At 40.7% G+C, this 27653-nt stretch overlaps 1 protein-coding gene and 1 long non-coding RNA gene across 19 annotated transcripts in view; one reads left to right on the forward strand and one right to left on the reverse strand.

The window, feature by feature from the left end:
- The window catches only part of nbeaa (neurobeachin a), a 106123-nt gene that overhangs the window by 9461 nt on the left and 69009 nt on the right, over positions 1–27653 (forward strand). The window lies entirely within an intron of this gene.
- Positions 14133–18766, reverse strand: LOC129169488 (uncharacterized). Its single transcript, XR_008566439.1, has 3 exons — positions 18527–18766; positions 16556–16772; positions 14133–16454 (listed from the first exon to the last, which is right to left on the reverse strand). It is a non-coding gene; the product is annotated as an uncharacterized LOC129169488 (long non-coding RNA).

Raw genomic sequence — 27653 nt, forward strand, 5'->3', positions numbered from 1 at the left:
GGATACGCGTCACGATGTTCAACTTGCTGTTTAGCCTCATTTTCTGTCTGTTTTTTTTACATTTTGTTTGGCGACAAAATTGTAACTTTATCCTTTGTTTCTTTCGTTGCCTTGTTGCATTCTCGCCTCTTCAATGTTCGCGCGCCATCCGCTTCCTTCTTCGTACTCTGCGTGGGTGACGTTGCATTGGTGATGTAAGCGATTCCTCTAGGTAGAAAAAAATTCTTGATTATTTTTTGTAATTGAGGTACTCCAATTATTCGAGGAATCGTTGCACCCCTAAAAGGGATAATTCCGATTTTTTTGACATGAAGTTGTATGACATCCCCATCAGCTAGTGCATCAACAGTGACTTACCCGCCACTTTGTCACGTGAGCTGAATTCTGGACGGATTTCGGTGATGAACGTAGTTCCAGTTAATTGGTGGGGCCACTTAAGTAAAGAGTTTAGCTTCTCAAAACAATATGCGTTCAAAAGAGTAATACGTATGCATCACAAAAATGCCTCCTTGGAAAAAATCAGACCTCACAATTGCTCGGCGTTGCTTTCTTCTTCCGCCCACGTAAACACTGAACACACACATGACGGGAGAGGGAGCAACGCAGAGCGTTTGTGAGGTCTGATTTTTTTTTTTTAAGGGGGCATTTTTGTGATGCAAATGTATTACTCTTTTGAACACATATTGTTTTGAGAAGCTAAACTCTTTACTTACTGTAAGTGGCCCCACCAATTAACCGAAACTACGTTGCTCATCACCGAAATCTCACCAGAACTTGGCTCACTGAACAAAGTGGGTGGTAAGTCACTGTTGATGCACTACACTGCTGATGGGGATATCATACAACTTCATGTCAAAAAATCCGAATTGTCCCTTTAAATACTCGTGAGAAATGAAAGTCTAATAATGTTGACAATATCGTTTATCAGCAATAATTTGTAGGATAATTATTGTCCAGTAAAATTTGTTATCGTGACAGGCCTAACCATGACAAATTATTCGTCAACGAGTCACTGCTATACTACTGTGTTTTTGTACCCCCCACTTGAGCTTAGAGTGCACAGTTAGTGGTGAGGATTATTATGTAAAAGATTGGAGGCGCTGTGCTGTTTTCAAATGGCCTCATTTGTTCTTCAAGAGTCTCAGAGTGGCTTCGGGTTGGATACACAAGGTCACTGGGAAAATAAATCACGCTGGGGATTGGCACATGGTGATGGCAAGAATGGACAAGTCCATACAGACGTAAAAACCTATTGTTTCCTATATGTTCTGGCTTACAGTTTGGTCCATATCCGCCATTCACCATTGCGGTTTTTGTTTCTTTTCTATTAATGACTTTTTTCAGACTTCTAAATGGTCTTACAGTTGGCAGTTGGGCGGTATGGCGCCACCTGCTGCTTTGGCATGCACCTGACAGCCTCTTTTATATGTGTTAAAAACGTCATTGGACATGACAAGGGAGTTTAGAAACAGAAAGTAAGCTACTGTTGTGTCTTGTTGTATTTTCTGTGCACATCGGCTGCTTCAACAACATTAAAGTTTGCGCTGTAGGGGAAGTGGAGGACAGGAGGCGGGGCTTGCAGCAGCAAGGTCACACACATGCTCACTATCTATCACCCAGCGGGGGTCTGCTGTGACCCCAGTGAGAGCCAGAGGAAGATGATGATGAGGATGGAGTGTGGGAAGAGAGCGCAAAATGCTGAGCTGGAGGGAGAGAATCAATGAAAGGGGAAAGTCCGTTATTGTCCTTCACGTCCGCTCTGAGTTTCCGCTAGCTAGTGGATTGTGGATTAGCCTCTGCCTGCTTGTGTCAGTAGTTAGCATCCCTTGATAGAATGGTATTTGCTTACACAAAAATCTCACCTGAATGTCAAGTGGCCTCCATAGCTAAAACATCTCTTTGGTCATCTTTTTGCATCCCACCCAGGTTTTTCGATCTCGTTCATATTTAGTGTGTGTGTAACTATTCTTCACATGTCAACATGCACCAAAAATGGTTTCTCTTTTTTCAGTTTTGATGAGGTTATTATATTTTTTTGTACTTGCAGATTCAATGTCATTCAAAAGACTGATTACCTTTATGCACATACAGGAGGTACTTGGTTTAAGTTCCGTTCCTATGACCAGTAATGTTGCTAGGTGCGTGTCCTGCGTCCCTGGCGCATTAAAATCTGAAAGGACGCAGTAAACTCACTATCCCTGTGTCCGGGGGGGCGCACATAATTTTTCCAATGAAAACGATACATTGCGAACAACAACTTACATATATGTTTAAACTCAAAGTAATTAGCAAAAGAAACCTTGTTGTCAGCGCACCAGACAAGCGCCATTTCAACCCTCTGGGCGCAGACATGATCCCCTGTACAACGTATCGGGACATGCTAATTTATCTGCTACCAAAACAACTAGCAAGTTTAATTTCAACAATTAAAGATAGGAACTCCCATTTCCACTGCTTGATGCACTGCCCATTTATGTCGATGGTGTTTTAACTTAGAGGGGACGCACTGTAATGAAATAAAAAACACTCTGAATGGCGGTCAACATTTTTTCATGCTCAGACGGTGTATGGCACTTCCGTCGAGATACCGTTTTTCTCTAATAAGCAGGGAAAGGAGAACACAAAAATGACACTAAAGAAAAAGGCACAAGCTATTGCTGGTGAAGACTATTGCTCTGTATTTTCTGCTTTCAGAACTGATCAGCCTAGCGATAGTACCTCGACATTGCCTGTACGTACTTCTGTCTTCTCCTCTACCGAGCCTGATAATTGTCAATATTGTCAATAATCGATATTATTGACATTTTTTGAGACAATTTTTTTCATCAATTATATGGCATATAATGCGAGTACATCCTATCAAAAGCAATAAACTTTAATTTCTCATGAGTATTTAACATTGTAATTGGAATCTGAAGAGGTTTTTTTTTTTTTTTAAAAAAAGCAAACCACATAGTAAATTAAACAAACAAAAAAGACAACAAAACACAATGAAAATAAAATGGACTCTCAGTTTCTTTTGGCAAAAATTGCACTTAAATAAAACTCTCAACTATAACCAAAAACAATCAAAAAATAGACTCTGTTTCTGTTAAGAAACACTCTCTCGCTCACTTCAATAAAAAGCACACACAACTATAAAATAAATAAAATGGATTATCAAATCTCTAAACCAATGAACATTGGGTATTATTCCTTAACAGGAAGGCATAACATATAGTCAACGACACAGTGAGTGTGCACCAGTTTGCACTATTTTGTTGATATTTACTTTGCCAACCAAACGCCTCAGTAAGCGTTGACTGTCAGGACGAAGGCTCCGCTGCCAGTGTTGTGCCGAGTTCTGCATGCACGCCGAGTTCAGCACGCAGGTCGCGGGAGCACGCACGCCCCGTTAAAACCTGAACTATGTGACGGCATACTATTTTTATGGCACCTCCATCTGTGTTTTTTTTCCCACTTGGGAAACTGTTTGTGTAGGTCGCCGGTGTTCATGCGCTCACCTTGCTCATTCTCTTTAAAACCGAAATATTCCCACATTGGGGTTGTGGCATTTGCCTTAGAAAAGCTTTTGTGCCTTCATTCATGTTAGCCTATGCTTGCTCATGAGGCTAACTTGCTGTTAGCCAAGGTAGCCCCGCCTCCATGTATTGGGTGGAATGGAGATGAAGGGTCACTCTCTCATTCCACTGTAGCACCAACGCGCACAGACAGCTGCAGAGTGAACCCTCTTCTCATCCAGCTCGTGTGGTAGAGAGAGACGAAGTAAACAAACACGCACATGTCAATTTATCGAAGGCGCAAAATGATCAACTACGTTTTTAGTTGATCTTTCACCGATTTATCAATTATTGTGACACCTTCTCCCCCAAAAAAGCTAACTTTTCTCAAGCAGTGGCTCACCACACACAAATGGCTACGCTTTTCAGATGGCAATTTCATGTACAGCGACATTTGCACTTCTTATAACCAAGCAGGCACATCTGTGCAAATCACATGAATGCACCAACTATGCCACAAAAATGCTATTTTATTTGAATGTTGTATTTTGGAATTTTATTTTGGGTTGTCCCGATCCGATATTGATATTGGATACCAGGCCGATATCGTCAATAAAACAATATCTGATTATATTAGCCTGCATCTCAAATCTCTAATATTGGCATTATATACAACCAGTCTCCGGTGTACCCCGCCTCTTGCCCAAAGTCAGCCGGGATAGGCTCCAGCCTACCCCCACGACTTTAATGAGGATTAAGTGCAAATCAAGCATTTAAAAGTAAAGAGCATTTTTGAATGTAAACACTACAATTGAGATTCCAGTAAACAATGCCCTGCTGCCATGAAATATAAATGTGATATTTCCTTGGAAGATTTTCTTCATAAACTGAAACAGAACAAGTGACACTTGATTTTAATATGCAAAATTGGTAACTTCAAATTTTTGCTTGCTATGTCACGCTTTTGGTACTATGTTCAGAAGAATGACCCATATACGAAATACAACAGAATGGAAGCTAGACTACCTCAAGCTCTCTAGTTTTGGACAGGTGCGGTACTACAGTGTGCACGTCTGACGGCGCTCACAGAGGCCCAAGGAATTCTCAGGTCGTTTGTGTGTATGCTCAGACACTTGAAAAATTAGATGGAACATTGCCAGGGACCCACTCAAATCACAACCTGTGGGTCCAGAGGACTCACTACATTGAAACCTATCAACATCACTGTGTGACGCAGTGGAAGTCCATTTTTAGTGGAAGTCGGAATTAGGGCTGGGCGATATATTTACTTTAAGCATGATACCAAAACCAACCATATCGTTGATATCGATATAGACTGGATTTGCGCTGTACCTCCCTCATGCGTGAGGGTAAAGGAGGGGCGGAGCCACAGCGTCTGCGGTGGAAGAATTAGTCAGCAAGGAATAAGCAGTAGCTCAGTAATGTGGAGGTACTTTGAAATTAGAGCATAAAAAACTCTTTCTCACCACCTTAAAACTTGGCACAAACTCCAATAAACAAATGTGTGAAGCTGCGTGCTGGCTGCCGCACTCCTGTTGGGTTCCTCATGAAAGGAAAAGCAAAGTGGTGTGCAATTATAAAGAAGTGTCCTATCACATAGCTAAGACATGGGCTCCGTTGCAACAGTGGAAAAAAGGGCCCTAAAAACCTGCTGAAAACGATAGACTCACGATGTCCGGCGAGCTTCGCAGTCACAATTATTTAGCACGACAAGCTCTACAGATGTACAAGGAAGTTAGACAGTTGCTAAGCCTGAAGGAGTTGACAGCTTGTCTCTTCTAAAAATGTTTACCGAAAAAATACTACTGTTCAATTTAAAGTATTTTTGAGTTGCTGTTTTAAAATTTCCTCTTAAATCGGGCACATCTTCATATTTTGGTCTTTTGATATTAGCTGAGGATTTGAGCATAGCTAAAGGTTTGTTATAAAAATGATTATATTTGACTTTTTCTAGATTTATTTTAGAGGCTATTTTTAGATAAGTTTTTTTTATGTGCATCTTGCATGAAGCTTTAAAATTTCAAAAAACATCCTCATGTTAAGTATTTCTTTGAATAAAACAACTTGACATGTATATATTCGCTTCGATTTTTTTCTAAACACACTTTGCTTAAAAAATATCGCCCAGCCCTAGTTGGAACTATACCCAAACACACTGTACACAGGACACATGCAGGACATATCAAGTACAATCATAAAATGATTTCATACAATATTTACAAATTGAAACAGTAATAAAAAAAAAGACAATTCTTTACTTTTATGCCCGTGGTTAGCTTGAACACCGGAAGGGGTGTATTCTGCTGCCGCGCGCACGAGTTCTCGAGCCAATGTCTGTTTTTAAGTAATTTATGGGAGCGTGTTATAACCACAAAACCACGACATGTCATAAAGCGAGCACCTCATGTATACAAACACAATATCAAAAACAATTAGTGGATACCTGCTGGGAGACATTCTGGCAGTCTATGAGTGGGGCCACATGATTCTGGAAAAAATGCGAATGGGAGATCCTGGAAGGACAGTTTACAAGGGACTTTTAATAAAAAATGAACAGAAAGACTGCAAATAATTCTTGAAGTGGAAAATTTCGACTGGCACGCTCACTCACTCGACAGTACAATCGTGCATGTAATGAAAACAATTCATTAATGCGATTGCTCCTCCTGTGAACTGATGAGTGACAGACGGCAAGGCTCGCTGGGGGTGTCAGCTGTCAGCGGGTAGAGCCAGGGCAACGGAGCCAACCCGCCCTGGCCGGCGAGGCTCACCGGGGTACGGAGGAGAGTGAGGAGAAAGTGTTGACCGTCATGCCAGTGACAGCACAACGTGAGTCATGCAGTACAATGGCAGCGTTGTCTTTTAGAAATTAGACATCAATATTGCCTTTTTTTGTGCAGCCTTATGTACGACCATGCATTTTTGTTTCCAGTCCCAACCTGACCGCGGAAGAGGTCACTAAAGTATACTGGCTTAACTTGCAGGTGCTGGGCATGTCCTTTCCTCATGTCCATTCCTCACTACATTCCTCTTCATCCTCACTGTTATTTCCAGCTGCTGGGACTTTAATGGCGGTTAAGCCAAATGAGATTTGGGGAAAGTTTTTTTTTTTTTCTTTTCCCTTTTTTTCCTCCTTAACCACACCTTTCGTTATTCCCTCATCCTGTAATCTCCTCTGAACACATCCGTCTTCCAGTGGCTTTCCGTGTAATCTCGCTCCTCCATCCCAGGATTTTGGGTGAATGTGGATTATCCACTTTTTTTTTTTTAAGAGGTGCTCTTCCTCGTTGTTTGCTCACTTCCTTTCCCTCTGATTCTTTCAGTTTACACCACGTATTGTTAGGTATGAAAACTATTCCATTCCCATGGTGAAAATAATTGATGTATACATTAATAGGAACCCTTCCGTCAGGCTACCAAAAGAATGGGTTAGGTTTTATTGGTGGATGAAAAAAGTCTTTGTTAATGGATAATCTTGCGTCTTAGTTTAGTTTAACCTTTATTTTAATCTTTAATTTGGAATCTACCAGATAAGATAGCAGGGAAATAGAGCCATGTGTGAACATCAGCAAGAAATGTAATCTAGTCTATACTATCAAGTATATAGAGTATATATATCTAATATAATCTAACATAGTTTTAAGTCCTAATATATTTGTCTAATATCCACTAGAAAGCAAATCTAGTCACAGCATGATGATTGCAAACCAACAGACAGCTTCAATTTTTACTTTAAACAACATAAGTAAACAGATTGATTTGTCTGTGCGTACGCCCAAAATTTATTTCAAACAGAAGCCAAACAATCTTTCTGAAATGATGATGTTTTTCTGGAAAATTATGATTTAAGCTGTTTGTCTGCTCTGTTATCCTGTTCCAGGCCGAATAAATTATTCACCTCTGCAATCGTCTTTCATCTAATGGTTAGGCTAAGCTTTTTCATAGCTCTTTATTTTACCACATTGCTTCTCCGCAACTTTGTCTTCTGTGTTCAAAAATATATACAGTAGGGGTGTGTGTGTTTCAGCGTGGTGACATCACTGCAATGCACTACAATTAATGCAAGCTGGTGTGTGCGCAGTGAGTGTGTGTGCGCGTGCATGTCTCACAATTGATTAATGGGAGAACAAACCAATGCTTTACTGTCATACACCTTCGTCTGCGCTGCACATTTTCTTATAAGGCGCACACAAACACACTGATACAACTACACACAAAAATACACACTGCTTCCCTCTTGTAGCCCACATCATTGCCTGGCAGGGCTGATTTTAAATTCATGCTGGCCTAGTTCGCCTTTCTCCCTTGGCTCCACACGCGCACGCACGCACGCACACACACACACACACATCTGCTTTTCCTTGAAGTATAGCTAAGTGCCATTATCCATCATGCTTCATACCGCAGTGGCTGAGTGTTGATTGTAACAACTGTGTGCATGTGCGTGTGAGATGTCAGTGACTATTAATTGTCATGTAATTTGGGACAGTTGGAACATGCCTTTCACACACGTTCCAGCTCCCCTGGCAGGCATGACATGATGCTGGTGAACAATGCAGCAGCAGTGCATGTTCTCTCCATGAAATAGACTCCCCTCGCTGAATGCTGATGAGTGCTGACCCCCCCCTGCCCATTTAAAAAAAATTCCCCTCAGTGTGGATGAAAAGGAAGGTTAACCAAGGACAACGCTACGTGAGGAGTAAAAAAGGCAAAAGTCGTATTTAGTATTTTGTTATCCAGTTCTTTGCATTCTTTTTTTTTTTTTTTTTTTACAAAAGCAATGCCGACTCCATGTTGTCTAACAGAATTAAGAACAATAACCATTAGGAATGGAGATGATAATTAAATATTGAGAATTATGTACAGTTTCATTGATCCAACGTTCATATTACAAGGTTATGTTGTGTAGTGGCTGGCGACCAGTCCAGGGTGTACCCCACCTGTCGCCCAAAGTCAGCTGGGATAGGCTCCAGCATGCCCCCGCGACCCTAAAGAGGAGAAGCGGTATAGAAAATGGATGGATGATTGGATGTTGTGTAGTTGTTTGTCTTGAAGCAATAGACTCTTAATGGATTTCAGTCCTTTGCAACAAACAGGGTACACTTTATTCAGACCGAACTACTTTGGTGCCTAAATGGGCAGCTGTAGAAATGTAAACATGGAAAAGAGCAAAGGTTGACGCATTGTGAAGTAAATATCCTTGATTGACTAGAGGAAAAATGATCAATTAATTAAAGGGATTGTATGCAAGGGGTTCCCTGGCTGCCAAGAGCTGCAACCAATATATCCCGCCCTCTTCCTGCTTTGAGACCATCTACTTTCTGCTTTGAGTACATAAAACATGCCCCGCATAACACACACGCATGCAGATTAGTTTGTTGTCAGCTAATGATGCCGATTTTGCAAAGCTTAGCTACTAACATTTGCTAACATTGCATGTATAGCCTATCATAACAACAACATGAATTTAAATTGTTGGTTACCTCTCAGAGACAGCTAGGATTAAATAAGATCTGCTTCTTCCTACTCCTTTTCGGACATTTTTTTCAGCTGGTAAACATATGATGTACTCCACTGTAACGTTGTGTATGTTCAAACTATACTAACTTGTGCGTGCGTAAGCGCTACGACATGTACGTGAATACCAGACTGCCGTGTGTGACAGCCATGAACGCCAGTTATTTCACGAAAGTAAATCTGTTCTTTTAAACCACTATTGGTGACATATGCTAGCCAGTTGTGGTGCTGTTATATTTTTTGGTTTGCAAAAAATGTAATCTTGTGCAAATTGCATACAGTCCCTTCAATCAATTACTTTGTTGTTTAAAGTTACCGTATTTTCCGGGCTATAAGTTGCTCAGGAGTACATGTTGCACCAGCCAAAAATGCCCAATGAAGAAGAAAAAACATATATAAGGCGCACTGGACTATAAGTCACATTTTTTGGGGGAAATTTATTTTAAAAAATCAAAGACAAAGAAGAGATATTTCATCTTGAAAGGCAAGTTATAGTACTAACAATAAAATGGAGAACAACAGGCTAAATAGGCATCTGTTAACGTAACGTGAATAGGTAGTGTGTTAACGTAACATCCATCCATCCATCCATTCACTTTCTATGCCGCTTATCCTCACTAGGGTCACGGGTATGCTGGAGCCTATCCCAGCTGACTTTGGGCGAGAGGCGGGGTACACCCTGGACTGGTCACCAGCCAATCACAGGGCACAACCACAACAGACAAACAATCTTTCACTCTCACATTCATACATATGGACAATTTAGAGTTGCCAATTAACCCAACATTGCATGTTTTTGGAATGTGGGAGGAAACTGTAGTACCCAGAGAAAACCCACGCATGCACGTAGACACCCAGATCTTCCCGGAAAAAACATATATAAGTCGCTCCGGAGTATAAGTCGCAGGACCAGCCAAACCATGAAAAAAAGTGTGATTTATAGTCCGGAAAATATGGTATTGTTAAAGGGATGGGAGACTCTCTCTCTCCAAGTATCCCGTACTCATCTTTCGATGCCATGTGTCGTTTTGAGTCGAATAATACTGCCAAGAGAAGTTGCGACATAGCGGCGGCCTCTCTGGTTTTCTTTAGGCAGTAAACTCGTAGTGACGGAATCAACAGTGCCTCCACTGGTTGCAGACAAGCAGTGCTCTCCATATTGCCCATATTGATTCAGTTGATTATTATGCCCAACAATATTGTATGTCATTATGGAGTTGTGATGGATTTCACTATTTGGCAGTAACCAGTCACTAATTTGCTTCCTAGACGGACTGCAGTTGAAACAAAGTAAACGGGAAGACAGATTTGGGTCCATTTTTGTTTTGATGGATCATTGTAAATATGTATGTTGTGTCGTCGATGTGTGTTGAAGCAGTAGAGTCGTAATGGATTTTACTGCATGGCAGCAAACAGCAGAAGGCGCACTTAATTCAGGCCCAACTAGTTTGCTGCCTGAATGGGGTTGCTGTAGAAAAGTAAACGGGTAGAGAGCAAAGTGTAGTTTGATGGGAAAAAATATTCAGTCAGTGAATCAATGTGCAGTTTTGTAGTAGAATCTTGTAGTAGAATGTTCTGAACTCCTGTTTAGCTCTGTTGTACTGTATGTCAAGACAGGTGTTTTCCCAGGCGCTTTCTCAGCATGACTCATGGCATCTTTGTGAAACTTGTATTGGGAAGCCTCAAAGCTGGAACACACAGCAACAATGAACAAACTTGTAACAATTCTGAAGTTTCTCCTTGGTGATAACGTTTTTATCACTTTGGATCAAATTGTTGATACATTCACACATGCAATCTGGACGTGGTTCCGCTGGCACCCACTAATTGGTTTCTGCTGCGGTGCATCCAGAAGAACGAGGCTGGAGAGGTTTTTTTTTTTTTTGCAGCCCAACCACAGCAGCGGTGACTCATCGTGTCAGCCTGCCGCCTTCTCCATCACTCAGCCCCTCCCCCTTGCCTCCACCCCCGCTGGACACCCACTGTCTGTACTGTAGATAATGGAGCTAATGTTTACATCCCAATGTGTCTTATTGGCTAACTTGTTTTAATGTAAATGCGCTGCCTCTTTAAGACTAAAGCAGCTTTACAGAAATTGATTGTTCTTCTAAATGTAGTACTACAAATTTTGCTGGTTGATAATTGTCCTGCAAATTATTGCCAATAATTGATATTATTGTCAACATTATTGTGACACAATTTTTTCATGAATGTAATGATAATATATGGCACAATAATGCAAGTTCATCCTATGAAAAGCAATAAACTTCAATTTCTCAAGAGTATTTAACGTTGTAATTGGAATGTCAAGCACTTTTAAATAAAATAAATTAAACAAGCAACATAAGGAACTAACAAAAAAGACAATGAAAATACAATGGACTCTCAGTCTCCTTTGGCAAAAATTGGCCTTAAGTAAAAATCACAATTACAATATTTCAGATTTTGAATCAGTGTCACTTTTGTTATTGTCTGAATATTGACAAAGTTCAGACAATGAAGTTCACATTGTGTGTCAATGCAGATGACAGCTCAATTGCATATACTGTACACTTCCTTGATTCAGTAGATCATTGGACAATTTTGCCCAGTAATTCAGACGCGGATGTAGCTTGGCTAACTTTTCTAATGGGATGTCTGCTACTGCAAACATTTCTACAGTATGACGTATATATATAAAATATTTGTTCTCGTCACGATGACCTGTTTGGTAGAGAGACAAGGAAATAAAACATGCATGCGCATGTCAATATATCGTTTGTTTTTATTTATTGTGCGGTTAATTGATTTATTGATTATCGTGACAGGCCTATGTAGCACATATTTTGTGATTCATGAACTGTCAGGGGCCGCACGGTGGTCGAGTGGTTAGCACGTTGGCCAACACAGTAACAGCTTGGAGATCGGGAAGACCTGGGTTCGATTCGCCCCTGAGCATTTCTGTGTGGAGTTTGCATGTTCTCCCCGTGTGCGCGTGGGTTTTCTCCGGGTACTCCGGCTTCCTCCCACCTTCCAAAAACATGCAGGTGAGGTTAATTGGAGACTCTAAATTGTCCATAGGTATGAATGTGAGTGTGTATGATTGTTTGTCTATATGTGCCCTGCGATTGGCTGGCGTCCAGTCCAGGGTGTACCCCGCCTGTCGCCCGAAGTCAGCTGGGATAGGCTCCAGCATGCCCCCGCGACCCTAATGAGGAAGAAGCGGTATAGAAAATGGATGGATGGATGTTTTTTTTTTTGTTAAACTCCCTGAACTCCTCTTTCCAGATTTTATTTTTTATGTATAGAAAAACCTTAAATTGTATCTTCAATTATTTAATAATCATCAAATATTTGGTGGCTCTCAAGTGCAACCAAGCAAGTTTCTATGAAATGAATGAGAATGGATTTTCTTGCTGATTTGACCTTTTGGTAATAAATGGATTTTTGTGAGTGAATTGTGACATTTGACAATGTCCTCTGTGGAGCCTGACGTTGTCCTTGAGGGTGAAAAGTGGTTCTGCAACACAATACGCAAGAAAATAGTTGGACTTACAAACCAGGATGGTCTTTCTGGGATGCTTGTTTTGTGACGAATGACGGAGGTTTGTTTCCTCCACCAAGGAGGTTCTGTTTTCACCTCTGGTTTTGTGTCTGTGAACAAGATAGATCAGGAAAGTCTGAAGTGGTTCTGACGCAATTTAGTGAAGAGGTGGGCCAAGGGAGTCTTGATTTGATTTGGACTTGGATGCCTTTGCAATGTTTGTCTCTATTGTAAGTGTTCAAGGGTGTTAAAGACATAGCAAGAATGTTGTGGGAGGTTTGTTTCTCTAAACATTCTTGTCCTTGTAAGATGCTTTCACATCTATCGTCGGATTTATCTGGTCTGAATTGTTTGTAAACTTGGGCTGTTTTCTTCTTGGTTCTGTTTTTTTTTCCACACTGTAAAATATCCAAGTGTAACATTAAACCATGTGACCTTGTTCTCATCTCCTATTGGTGACAAGACTGTAAACAAGAAGGACGAATGACTGACAAAATGGTGCAACAATTGTTGCTTTAATCATTATAAGGACAAGCTAGCAGCCTACAGTATAATCCTGATCAAAATTTGAAGACCAATTGAAAAATTGCAAGAATTTACATTTTGCGCTGTTGGATCTTAAGGAGGTTCTAATCAGAGCTTCAAACGGCAAAAGAAGCAATGGGAGTGAGACAAAAAATGCTTTGAGTAAGCCATCTATGGCAAACAAGCATGAAAGTGAAATTAAAGTGATCAAACTGAGCAAAAGTTTAAGACCACAGCCTTTAAAAAAAACAAAATCTTGGCTAAAATGTGGATTCAATTTAATTTTGTGTGAGGTATTCACACTGTCATGCTTTCTTGATGGCAAAAGCAAAGGCAAAAAAGCCTTTTCTGTTTGAATGCAGTCGGATTGTTGAGCTACATAGGCAAGGCCTCTCGCAGTGCTCCATTGCTGCTGAGGTTGTCATTTAAAACTCCTTCAAACATCATGAGAGTTATGGAACAAAAAAGTTAAGTGGTAGACTCAAAAAACGTCACAGGCCCTAAGCCAGATGATCCAATTGCCTGTCCGTCAAGACAATGCTCGGCCTAAATTAGGGTTCTTACTGGTGCAGAGTGCAGTCCAGGGTTTCCGCTACATGTAATTGATTGTGGCGGCCCGGCACTAAAAAATAAAAGCCGCCACACCTGAAAAATTAACTTAAAAACAATGTTGAGTTATATATTGTATGAATGTATATACTGTATATACATGTATACTATGTATACTGTATATACCAATGCATATTAGGGGTGTAACGATTCATTCACTACATCGATGCATCGATTTGTATTCTTCCGATCCAACTACATCAATCTGTGTTGAGCAAGTTTCTATTCCTGACAGCATATATCGATCTAACATAGTTTAAAAAGGTAAGCTATCGATTGGATTGATATTGGGGAATAAAGCGTTGAATTTTAAGCACGGCAGGCGTGATATGGATGTGTGTTTTATTGCATTTTTAATGATCGATAAAGATGTTCAGTCTGTGTCTGACGTCACCATCTTCCAGGTTTGTGGTGGCCATGGGAGTTGTAGACCTGTGAAATAAAGTTGATTTGCTTTTTCTTTTTTTTGGTTAATTAATTACTTCATTCAGTGTTCATATTCATATTTAACTCATCTGTCTTTATTTGAAACTCTTTTTAAGTGACATTTATGGCGACAATATGCAAAGTAAGGACGTTTTGGACGCCTCTTGACGATAGTTTCCCAGTCCAGCAGCAGTGACGCTTAGTGACATCATCATCCAGTGCCTCGTGTTCAGGTCAAAACATATGCTTACGTGTGCGGAAACAATACATTTCTTGTGTATTCTTCTTTTGCATTACCACGTTTCCTTAAACTACTGCACGCCATCTGCCATCCCTTCACATGGAAAGTATCTGTTTGCTCTTCCGGTTTGGTCTCATCATTATCAAAACGTATTATCATAAACCCACCACACCACGGTATCCTGTTCAGCGTCTCTGTTAAGCGCGTCATCAAGACCGACCGATCCCGACCCTCTCAGTGGCAAAAGGTACAAGGAGTCCACATTACTTGATAGTTGCTGCACCGTTCTTTCAAATGGCTGCTGTGATCAGAAGGACTATCAGCATAAAAAAAGCCCCTGCTGCCATCGGCCCGTACAGGTGAGAAAGTTTCAACACCTAATGGAAGATACCATACCGCATTCATTTGCTGAGGAATTTGCATAATGTCCCTCACCTTAGGGTGCAAATGCAGGTTTGGATTGCACTATTTAAAGTAAATAGATAATCATAGCAAGCTATACCACCCTCTGTTCATCCTGATTTTGTATTGCATTTTTAACTCATTTTTTGGACTCATTAATAATTTATTCTTAAGTATGTCAGCATTATTAATTCATACCTGATTCCCTTACAAAAACCAACGGGAATCTAGGAAACTTCACCTGCACTGTCCAGTCACACACTGGTTGAATTTTTGGCTAAAAAGTTACTGATCGATTTAAAGTTATTGAATTGTTCTAAATGAACCAAAATTGTTCTTGAATTGTATCGGCAACCACGAATCGTTATTAAAACAAATTGTTACACCCCTACTGCGTATGCTATGTAGATACATATATAGGTTATTATTTACGCACATATTGGCCACAATTAGTTAGAAACAATTTAAAATATTATAAAAATGTTTCACTGCGCTTTGTTTTAGCGCCTCTCTGCCGTGTCGGCACTTGATATGCGGCGCTAGTGTTTTGTGTTTACACGTTCACTGTGTTCCTTATTATTGTGGAAATAAAAAAAATAGTACGTAAAATGTGTAGTCAATTGACCACAGCTTGTCACATGCAAAGCCTATCTAAGCCAGCGTGTGTGATCGCTCACGTTTCAATCTCATTCCACTTTCTGGCGTCTTTTACACGTTTGCACTGATTCTCTGGCGGTGGTTAGCTAGATCACGGGCGAGCTAGAAGAGGCTATCACATCCATGCTAACGTACTTTTTAAAGTGTCGCTTAACAATCTTGCTCTCTTGTTATCATTATAATACTTATGGTTTGTCTTCAAAATGCTAGATGCGTGTCTACAGTAGGTTGTTCAGCAAACACGTAGTGTGTCCAGCTCTAGACAGTGATGCTATCACACTCCAACAGGTACAGTAGTGCATATGCTAGCGGTAGCTCACCAGCTGATGTTGAATAGTTCACCAAAGAATATTTGCTTCACCTCTTAGTGTTTTATAAGTGTTCTATTCACACATGACACCTGTATTTAATGACAAATGAGCACACAGAGTGGAAATGTACTTTGTAAGTACACTACAATTAAATGTTGGCAGTCACATAAAGTAGCTCACCTTTCCTTTCTTCTTGTCAAAGTCGATTTAATAGTGCTGCAAGCTGGATACACCTGTGCTATCATAACCCTGGACTCTCAATTTATTTATACAGGACACATTTCTATAACAACGATATTTAAATGATTTGATTTATTATTAACAATTCATTTCCCGTGTATTAGTTTTACTCTAAAACTCAAATAAAATTTCGGTTTGTGTTAAATAGTACAAAATGTTGTACTTTTGTACTAATAGTCACATAGTACTATTGGAATAAATAGGTCAGGTAACAAAAAGAGGCTCAACATTGTAAACTCACTTAAGTGCTCTCAGCAACTTTGTCATTAAATTAGTTTTGCGATATTCGCTGTTCATGTTCTGCTGGTTGTTGAAAAACAGTAAATAAATAAGTTAGTAAGGAAATTAGGTCATTAAAAAATGATTTGTCATAATTAAAAAAAAAAATTGCAGACGCAGCAGTGGCACGGCACAGCAGCGGCAGTCCCATGCAGCCCACCACTTGGGGGAAACCTTGCAGTCCAATAACAACCAGATGGCATCTGCAAGAGAAGGGTTTTAAGAACACAAAGCTTCTTCAAAGGCCTCGTCGCTTTTAACGCCACAAAATTACCCGTTTGGAATTTGCGCTAGAGCACCAAACCTGGGACATTGAAAGGTGGAAGAAAGTTTCATTCTCTGATGAGAAAAAATTGAGCTTTGACAAAGAGATGTTTTCCACGCGGTACAGTGGAGGGGGTGCCTTCATGATCCAGGCTGCTTTTTCCTTCAATGGAACAATGGAGCTTCAGGTTGTGCAGGGGCGTCAAACGGCAGCTGGCAAAGTCAGCTGGGATAGGCTCCAGCATACCCCCGCAACCCTGGTGAGGACAAGTGGCATAGATAGATGGATGTTTCACTAGCAAATTCGCTGTAAGAGGACGTCTTGATCAGATGATCCTTCTCCATGCTGAAAAGACGATGTGACAATATCAGAATACATGCTAACTGCTAAACCATGTGAACCAGCCGTCACCTCTGTTTGCACACTAGACCTGATTCATACCCTTGCCAGTTGGAGCAGATGGAGGTCAAAGCGCTGTCTCACCAGAATCGAACCACACCAGAGTTTGTTTGGAACCATAGTCTCCAATCCATTAATCTGGTCTGTTCTACAACTGTGTTCACACCTCACCAAACAAGCCACAGTCAGGAGGATTAGCAGAATAGACTTTGATCAAACCAGACCAAAGGTTGCTACACCGTCTTCCATCAGTTGTCCTTCCAGCACAGTGCTTCATCCCATCTGAATGTGAGGTTCTCTGCTAAAGCGGTAATGTCTCGCATATCCTGAGGGCATGCTAATGAAGCTAAGCAGTGTTAAAAGAGAAAGAGCTGACGTGAGAATAATACGCAAGAATGCAGCGTTGGTCCAAAATATGCAAGAGAAGGCAGCGTTTATATGCTAACTTCTAGCTCACGTGCACGCCATCATTGTCTTTTATGCTGCTCTTCAAAGGCAGAGGTGCTGTGTGCACCGTGAAGTGACAAGTCTGCTGCACTGCATCACCTCTGCTAGTATAAATAGTCCTCAGGCACACATGACCAGGCCTTGACGCTTTGTTTTCCTCTCTTTCTGTCTCCTTGGTGCTGATCATCTGTTTGTACAGTGTGTGTGTGTGTGTGTGTGTGTGTGTGTGTGTATGTGTGTGTGCGCGTGCGCGCATCCCGTGTGCAACCTTTCTACACAATAGGTGTGATAAATCTGTTCTATTCTTGGCTTTTGTATCATTCACAGTTCTGTCTCGTGCAATTTGATCAACCTAACGTTCACATCAGCAAGGCTATGTTGAAGCAATAGAGGCACCGATGCACATGTTTTCACTTCCGATCCGATAGCTAGATTTTGATATCTTCCGATACCGATACAATTCAGATACCAGAGCTGTCTTTGCTTGAATATGCAATCATGCCAAAAGAATATCAGCAAATTTAGAAAGAATATCAGTGAACATAACTGACAACATTTAAACACATGGATCAGAAATTTCCACAGGTCGTATCAGAAGCTTCCCATATGTTAATTACACTAGTTTTGGAACCCGACAACGATACTGGATCGGCTCGGCCCCATCCGAGCAGCAACACTGACTTAATTCAGACCCAACTAGTCTGCTGACTAAAAGGGCTGTTCTATACATAGATACACAAAGTAAACAGAGAGCAGTGCAGTAATACTTAGAACTAACAAAATATATATTCAATGTTCAATGAATATCTACTATATTTCTGGACAACAAACTGTTTTGGATGGAGTGAGGTTCCCCAGGCTGGTTAAGTTAACTTGTCAATATAATAATTCTTTGTTTTCATCTGCTCGACTGTTTTCACATGTTGACATGTTCATATGTCTCCACTAACTTCATTGTCTACACACTTGTTTGTTTGAATGGGAAGAGAGTTAGCTCTGAGCCTCAGGTGGAATTATGAACATAAAAAGTTCATGTGGCTAAAATAAGTAAATCCATAACTTATTGTCCTTTCAAAGAAGATCAAAGAAGTACCATGGATCCTGTGACCTAGGCAGGGTACTGTGTGAGTGTGAGTGTGTATGTGTGTGTGTACGTGCGTGTACCTTCATCCACATGTGTTCCATCCTCTTGTCTCATGATGATGGATTATTGAGCTGCTCGCTGCCTCACTGATCCTCCATCAGCTTTGGCTCAATGGAACATAGCTCGCCATTGTTTCAGTGGCACACACACACACGCACACGTGCGCGCACACGCAAACACATACATACACACACACACACACACACACACAAAAAAATGTCCTGTCTGCCACAGCAACTACCCACAGCTAGCATGCACACAAAAGCCGACCAAACAAACAGATTAGTGATCCTGAATTGCCACCAGCTTGGTCTGAATTAGGTCTGCGTGGCTTATCTGCTGACCTTTCACCTCATCGTCAGCTGTTCCACAGCTGCCTGATTCAAGACTCTCACTGGCTGTGTCCTGTGTCACTCACAGCATCCTGTGAGGATGCAGACAAGGACAGAGATTTTGTAGTGAGGCGTCCTCACAGGCCCGCCTCTTTGCCGCCTCCTTCAGATGGGCTCATTTGAGTCGGGAGGCGAGTCACGAAGGCTCATTAAAAGTTGCACCAAGCCTCTTTCTTCTAAGGCCTGCGTGACATAACGTGGTGGGAGCCTCTTGTCGCCACTTGTCCTGTGGAGAAGAACTGAAAAGAGGAGAAAATTGAGTTTTAAGCCTTGTTTATGCTTCTGCAGCTCGCTCCTCCCCCTCCAAAGCTGCCCGCGTAGCTTGACGTGCACCTCCGAAAAGGGCTGTCATTGGTCATCATTCAGTACATCATTTCCTGTGTTCCTCACGTTCATTGCTGTTGTTCATCAGCGATGAAGGAAGCTAACAAGCTAAATAGTCAAGGAGTGTTGACTCACCAGGCAGCGGATTTGCACTGCAAGCAGAACGTGAAGGTTTGTGACAGCGTAGTAGCAGAAGCATAAACCTGGATTTACATTGACATAGCTTGCATTTGTGTGAGGGAAGAAACCCTGTGATGATCACACTTTGTCATGCTGTTCAACTGATGTTCACGGGAGGATAATTCCACATTGTGTTCCGAACACTGTTTTTATGCAGACAGAGGAATACTCCTGTAGGAATTAGTTGCACCAACTGCCAAGGCTTGATCAACCTCCATTTCTGCAAAACAGCTTTAAATTGTTGACCCATTTTATGGTCCCTGAAACAGGCCTTTTTGTGCAATCCTGAAATACACATTGTTTTTCAGTTTTGGGTAACCTTTCCTTTTTTGTAACCTCTGGCACTTCACCACTTATCTTTGTACCATTTCAAGCTTTTCATTGGACATGAACAACTTTCAATAAATAACTGGAAGGATTGGGGTGCTCCAAAACTTTTGATTGGTAGTGTAGTCCTGTTTGTTGCTGTTCTTTTGTTATTGCAGTTGCAGTTGTTGTTGTTGTTGTCGTTGTTGTTGTTGTTGCTGTTGTTGTTGTCTCTCTCTATACCATAAAAATCAAATAAAGTCAAATACTCTTCACCTGTTATATAGATTCTATCTTACACTTTTCCCTGGCAGAGCAAATCTGTTGAGCATGTAAGTGCATTTAGATCAACAATACTATCTGCCCTAATGGCTGGACAGGACAAAAAAAAAAACACACAAGCTTTTGAAAGCATGTTCTTAACTCTAACCATTCCACAATGTTTCAATGCAGCGGCAACTAGTGGCCTGGCATGTGTCCTGAAATGTCAAGGTTGCTTTGGCAGGTCCATTCAGGATCTTACAAAGTTGCTTTGTCAGCATACATATTAAATGTCTTTGTTGGATTTCATATCAATGAAAGTGAATCGTTTTGTTCAGTGTTACTCATTACGTTAATATAGCAAAAAATTAATTCAAGCTATTTTTTTTTTTGATAGACGCCCACAAACGGTATCGTCATAATTAAAAAACTGTTGTTTCCCTGGTATGCTGCTTATGATGGAATATTTTTTAATTTCAACTCCCTCACAGTTAAAGTCTAATTTGCTCGGGAAGGAGCGTACGAGCCACGACACTGAGCAAGCAACGAAAAGTTTGAATGGAGAAAAATGTAAATTTATTCATGAGAAAAGTGCAGCAGCTTCTTTTCTCTCTTTGTTTGCTTCCAGCGTTGTCTCAAACGTATACTTTCCATTCCATTCCAACAATATAAATGCAATTTTATTGTGTTTCACCTTGGAGGGAATACGCTGAGTACAGTCTCTAAATACGGTGGTTTAACTATTAAGTACAAGCGCAATAATAAAGTGAGCATTATTATCTTTGTAAAGGCAGAATTTACCTTTCAGCTCTTCATTTATTTGAATTTATTTTCAGATTTGTTTATTACGGTAATGGTTTTAGTTGATTTGGAACTCGCGTACAAGGTTACATTGGAGTACATCTCATGTTTACAGTTTCACAACATGTAAGTAATAGTCAAAAGGAGTAGTTATTTAGTCCAACCCTGTCGCCATATCACAGCAGTTCCTCAGTGTAACTTGTTTGTCTGAAACCAATAAACTAGGGAGGCACAGTATTTTTTTTCCACGCCAATACCACTTTAGACCGATACCAATACAGATACCCGATAACATTTTAGGAACAAGCCCCGTGCGTCGAAGCGAAGCAGGTGGTTGATAAGGTCTGATGTGTAGAATTTCAATGTCCCCCCCCATTGTGGAATGTTTGCGCAGAGCATTTGGTGAAATGTCTTCCTCTGTAACAGTAAGAAGTCCCACAAGATCGATGCCACGTTTGTTTACAAGTGAACCCAGGGGAAGTTATGACAGGCTGTTTGAAACGTCACAGAGGAGGAGTTCTTGATTTACAACACAGATCGGGTAATCTTGCTTCATTGGAGCTTTTTTTTTTTTAGCGGTAATTGGAGCTATATTTTAATCTCGTCAGATTCATTGGTAAGACGTCATAATTCCTCATATTCGTCATATGCACCACTAAAGTAAACCACTATTTATGTAGTGTCCAAAGTCTCATCCATCCACCCATCTTCTATTCCGCTTATCTTCACTAGGGTCGCAGGAATGCTGGAGCCTATCCCAGCTGACTTCGGGCGAGAGGGAGGGTATAATCGTAGGGCACACATAGACAATCATTCACACTCACATTCATACGTATGGACGATTTAGAGTTGCCAATTAACCTGCATGTTTGTATGCATGGAATGTGGGAGGAAACCGGAGTACCCGAAGCAAACCCACCCACGCACGCACCGCAGCAGGCAAACAGAGATGCCCAACGGAGATTCGAACCCAGATCTTCCCGATCTCCTGACTGTGTGGCCAACATGCTAACCACTAGGCCACCGTGCGGCCCGTCCAAAGTCTCAGTCCAACAAAAACATCTTATTTAGAGTTTTTCTTTCGGTGGTCAGAATGTTCGCCCATGGTGTCGTCAGTCAAAATCCCGGTGTAGAACATTCCTCGAATGGAGGTCAGTGTGAGGGCGGCGTGAATGTGCACACACAGCAAGAAAAGCATGGAAAAGTGTTTGTTTGCTGCCCAGCAGCGTGTGACGGGGCTTAGCGCTCCAGCCGTTACTAAGCTGCTTAGGCCAATCAGGTGGCAGATATTTGCATCGACCACTGGATCAAGTACTTGTGATCACTTACGTATGTGTGTGTGTGTGTGCGTGCGTGAATGTTTCTTACGGGAACATCATTGCCGAAACATTCGTCCGCCATCACAACGAGGAATTACTGCAGCTTCCAGGCATTGGCTTTAATTGTAAGGCTATAAGGCTTTAGTTTGGTTTGAGCTGTTGTCAATGTAATGTTTGTGAAAGATTTCCCATGATGCATCAGTCTGTCAGCAGAGAGAACAGGAGCTTTCCAATATGCTACAAAAAATTGTTTGTGATGTTTGGCTGAATTTCATATTGCTGTCATCATCTGATAATCTGTTTTTTTTCACTACTCCCAAGCTCCCTTTGGATTATTTTGGGACAAGTCTCTATCATCTACCATCACAAGTTTTTTTTTTTTTGTTTTTTTTTTAGAAACATTCATCGGTGTGGTTTTGTATCCTTCTGAGTGATGACACATAAATTATCTTTAGCATTAAACTGTGCTTTGGCCTTTATGTTTCAGTGTTCAAAGTCTTAACTTGTTTAATGAAGAAGGTTGTTAAATTTAAGAGAACGGCTCAACAATGCATTGAAATGGAGAAAAAAACAGTACTGTATGCTTTTCATGCTTTGTCATGTATGATGCAACATGATGCACAGATTAAATCAGCCTTAATAACGTACCTTGTGCTACATAAGCCAGAGTAACTCTCAACTGGCGCACTTCCATACCTACACTTAGCCTTTTGAGTGCATAAGTGCTTGAACTCACACTGAGAAGTGCATCAAAAGGCAGTGCAGTGTCAATACCCGGATGTTGCCATCAAAATGATCAAAATGGAGCAGAATAGCAGAGGGGGAGGGACTACCACATCTTTCCAAAGAGAAGAAGAAGCGAGGGAATATTTCAGTCAACATTTCTGGTAAGTGCACAACGACCAGCTGTCAAATTGTGCGCTCTCAGGAACTAATTTCAAAGTGTACATCAGGAGTGGTCACACCCAAGTCCCAAAGATCTACCTTCTACTATAAACATAAAGAATATATTTAGTTAGTGCGGGTGTTATGAGGCACTCACTTCAACGCTACATGAGATTGGCTCTACAATAAGGATGTAACGGTTACTGTTATTAATGATTAACCACGGTAAAACTCCTGACCGTTAATTTTAATTTGAAACGGTAATACTATCGTAAAACTGTGATTGATAACCGTACTTTGATAAACTCACGGACCAGTGACATTGCTCATTTCCTGGAGAAGCAGTCGTTAGTCACGTTTGGTATCTCTCTCTCAAATCACCAACTCTGGTGTAAACAAAAGCTCCTGCTCTCAAAAATGGCGCCCGTGGCCCACAATGCATTGCGCGAGCATGTGCTCTTTCGAGCGCTATCAGCGTCAAGCATTGAGAAGAGAGCGTTTGCAATGTTGGGCTTGGCCAAGGAAAGTGTGTTGTATGTGTCTTCAGTGTGTGTATCCGTACTTTTTACAAAATTTTGAGCACATTCAACAATACCGTGATAATGATAACCGTGATAATTTTGGTCACAATAATCGTGATATGAAATTTTCATATCGTTACATCCCTTGTCTACTAGAACGAGATGAGATGAGTGCCGTTGTTCTATGGAACTAGGGCTGCACCTATTGAATATTTTAGTAATCGAGTATTCTACTGAACATTTTTTCAAGTAATCGGAAAAAATACATTTTTGCTTGGTTAAAGAGCAAATGCAGTACAGATACACAAGAGAAAATAAAACATTTCACTAAATAATGAATGACCAATTGGTTAAATTTTTTTTAGATATTCATCAGTTTGATTTCTACTTGATGGTGCTTTTGTAGATGAATTTATCCATCCCAGACTGTAACTAGTCACTGGTCAACTAGTCAAAAGAAGAGAAATAATACTTTCTTTACTAAGACATTGCTAAGACTAAATGACATATTACATCATGTTGATGGCTGTGTATTTATAAATTCTAAACATAGACAGGCTGACGAGAAATAAGACAAATATAAGATGTCGAGTTTTCGCAGTGTTCTAAGTAAAATAAAGACGCCTGTAGACACACACGTCCTTGTTCTATTACACAGTATTGTCTGCTAGAAATGAGCAGCTACTGATTAGTGAGCTAAAATGTTTTTATTTTCCATTTTCTTAAGTCACAGCAATGTGTTTTTGCAGATGAAATAAACCCTGTATGAAGTCATGTTACCATTGTAATAAACTGTCACACATTGGACAGTAGTCATAATTAAGAGAAGGCCAGCCCTCCACACATCTAACATTATGTTAGTAAGCTACATTAACCTTAATGTCACTGATTTGTGCTACGTTCATTTAACCTTGTCTCGGACCTTCCGCTCTATTCGGAAGGAGATGATGCAACGTATGTGGTAACTTAGCTGTAACTTCGTTGCTAGTCACAGAATGAAGTTGACGTCAGAAGTGTCGTTTCTTGGGTTTTCTTTACTTCGTAACACAACATACGTTCAACATGCGTCTGTATCACTTTTTCGGGTTTCTTGTTCTGACTTCCTGAACTACTTCTTCTACGCTCTGTACAACCTTGCGAATTAGCGACACCTGTCGTTCAAACATGTCATTTCACATAACTATCACATCTATTGCACAACACTACCATATTCTTAACTATAATACAACCATATTTAAATTAACTAAACACACACAAATATATATACAACAACGTATAAGATGTGCTGTTGTAGTATGCAAGTGCCGTGTTACAACGGATACACGTCACGGTGTTGAACTTGCTGTTTAGCCACATTTTCTGTCCGTTTTTACATTTTACTGTATTTTCCTTCTCTTTCGTTGCCTTGTTGCATTTTCTGGCCTCTTCAGTCTTCCCGTAAACATTAAGTAACACCCCGATAGTCACCTTTCCACTCTTATTACCCAAAATAGTAGACATCATAAAAGAAAATAAGACATAATATAGACTCACACATGTTGGCATTGGGAAAGTTCCTACTTGTTGTGCGATTGCAAAAATAATGTGGGTCGATTGTGCATGGCATTAAAAAAAATCAGTCATTGTCACTATGACGTTTGTCACTTGATTGATATATTCATACCAATCTGACATGCATCTGTACACTCCGACAGTACTGCCAGCTTTGTTTACATCACATTGAGCACCGCTTATGCACAGGCTGACACAAGAGATGGCCTCCGCTTTAAACATGGCAAGACTGTGTATACCAAGCTAACTGTCTAGCCTCCAATTTATTTATCCTAAATGTAAGAATGCGTTTGAAACTGAGTAAGGAAGAAGGACAAAATAAGCAGACAAAAACGTACCACTTCCACACGGAATAATACTCCATAGTCAACCACGGAAAACAGCGATCATTTATTCATTAAAAAAAAAAAACGCAATAGATTGATGGAGTGATATTTGAACTGCGATGTAGAGTGGGACGACTATAGTTGTGATAACAAAATGGGTGCTTACACCAATATTGGGGCAGCAAAGTATACTAGTGCTAATATGATAGCTCAAGACTCATAGCGCATAAACAAGCCTTTTAAGTCGTTTAAAAGCATCGGAATCAACAATTGTTAGTAGGCCTGTCACGATAATCGATCGATTAATTGAATGGTAAATAAAAACAAAGTCAATAATTTTGCCGGCCTTGATAAATTGACATGTGCATGCATGTTTGTTTTCCTCTCTCTCCTTTCTCATTACCACGCAGGCTGGATGACAAGAAGGTTCACTCTGCATCTTTCTGGGCGCGGTGGTTCTCTATTGGAATGGGGAGAGTGAGCCCTCCTCTCAGCCATTCAGCCTCTTTGTTGTCCCAGTAGGTGGAGGCGGAGCTGCTAGTGAGTTGATACAGAGTTGAAGTCCGCCATGTTAGCGTTAGCACAAGTTAGCGTCGTGAGCCAGCAAACGCAAATATGAAAGAAGGCACAAAAGCGATGGTTTGTAAGCCAAATGCCACAGCCACAGTGTGGGAAAATGTGACTTTTAAACAGAATGAACAGGGTGAGCGCATGAAGACAGATGAACTGATTGGAAGGAGTGACAATGTAAATGATGAGTTTGGTCGCATTAAACTTCCCTGGCTCTGTGCCGCCATGGGAAACGGGAAACTAATTGGATCTACATTATTCCCTATGAGAAGAATTGTCGCGGTTTTTGCTTAGTTTGGTTTTTGTCAAACCTTTTGGAATGAATTAATGATGAATACCGAGGTTTCACTGCACAACTCTTACCTTTCTTATGCAATTTTTGAGAAACAACATCATTTTTTCACTTATGATGAACTTAAGAGTAATGAAAAAAATTAATGTGGTATTATTGCATTATGGCCATTCGTTAGTGTATGTTGAATAAAAGTTCAATAAAAGCTGTCATGCTAACACAAAACGACACTCCGTCTTAGCTAATGTACGTAGATGTTGCGTTATTTAAAGTGTTTTTAGGAGGAGGTGCCATGGGGTGCACAGACGCCAACACAAATGTGGCGTTTGTAATCAAAAGAAAGCGTTGGCTTGTTTGCCAAATTGGTGCTAGCCGCTCCTCGAGTGGATTGTGTCACCTTCGGCTAGCAGCAGCCTTTGACGCCGTCGTGCCAGCTGATTGAAAACAAGCCTCATTCGCCCGCGGGGTCTGCATGTTTATGCATGCATGACTTTCTCCCAGCCCCGATCGCCAAATTAAGTCCCGAAAATGGCATTTGGACCAAATATCTCATTTGTTATTTATCGAGTCGTGGCTCATACATAATAAAAGCAATTCTCGCCACGTCGTCCGCTTCCATTCATTCATTTGTGAATTTCTCACTGATACAATCTGCAACTTTGCATGAAGGCTCTGCTGCTTTCCAGCTGCAATTATGCTCACTTTAATTTCTTTGCCTCTCGTTTTATACATAAAATATAATTGCCCACGCCCGCATTGAAGCCTTCAGGCTTTGTTATTGTTGTTTAACAGACTTCTTCTTCAACATTCTTATGAGAGTCCATGTGAGGACCTGGAAATAAATGCATCAGATGTGAAGAAATATGCAAATCCTGTTTCCAGAGGATAAGCATTCCAAGTGGACCTTTGGCCCGGCTTATTTGCTGAGTGTTAACTCAGTGATTGGACTCAGACATAAGAACTACTTCATGCATTAGATGGGTGCTGACTCTTTTATTAAAAGTACAGTAGAACCTCAAAGGTCAAACACAATCCATGGTTGACCTCTGATTTGTTGTCAAAACCCATTTGCTATGGAAATTAAATGGAATTGTCAGCAGAATATGAGCTAAAATAATAAGACAATGTGTTGGTGTTTAGGCTTGCATCATTATTGTTTTAACTGGAATATACGTCCGAACTTAAACTTGCACATAGGAAGGGTTGCTGCAAGGGAGGGAGGGACAGGCTTATTGGGGGGGAGGAGGAAGTCGCAATAATGAGACCGCTAGACTGCTTAGTTATAACTGTCCATTTCATAGGAGCAGATCCTTTCACATGTTGAACGGTACCATCTTTATCCTTGATGCTGAGACTAAAGCCTGAATTACTCTACAGCAAACTTTTCACAGTCGCGTACGCCTTCTGACATTTAGGCTG

This window comes from Dunckerocampus dactyliophorus, chromosome 16 (assembly GCF_027744805.1).
Source record: "Dunckerocampus dactyliophorus isolate RoL2022-P2 chromosome 16, RoL_Ddac_1.1, whole genome shotgun sequence".
Lineage (NCBI taxonomy): Eukaryota > Metazoa > Chordata > Actinopteri > Syngnathiformes > Syngnathidae > Dunckerocampus > Dunckerocampus dactyliophorus.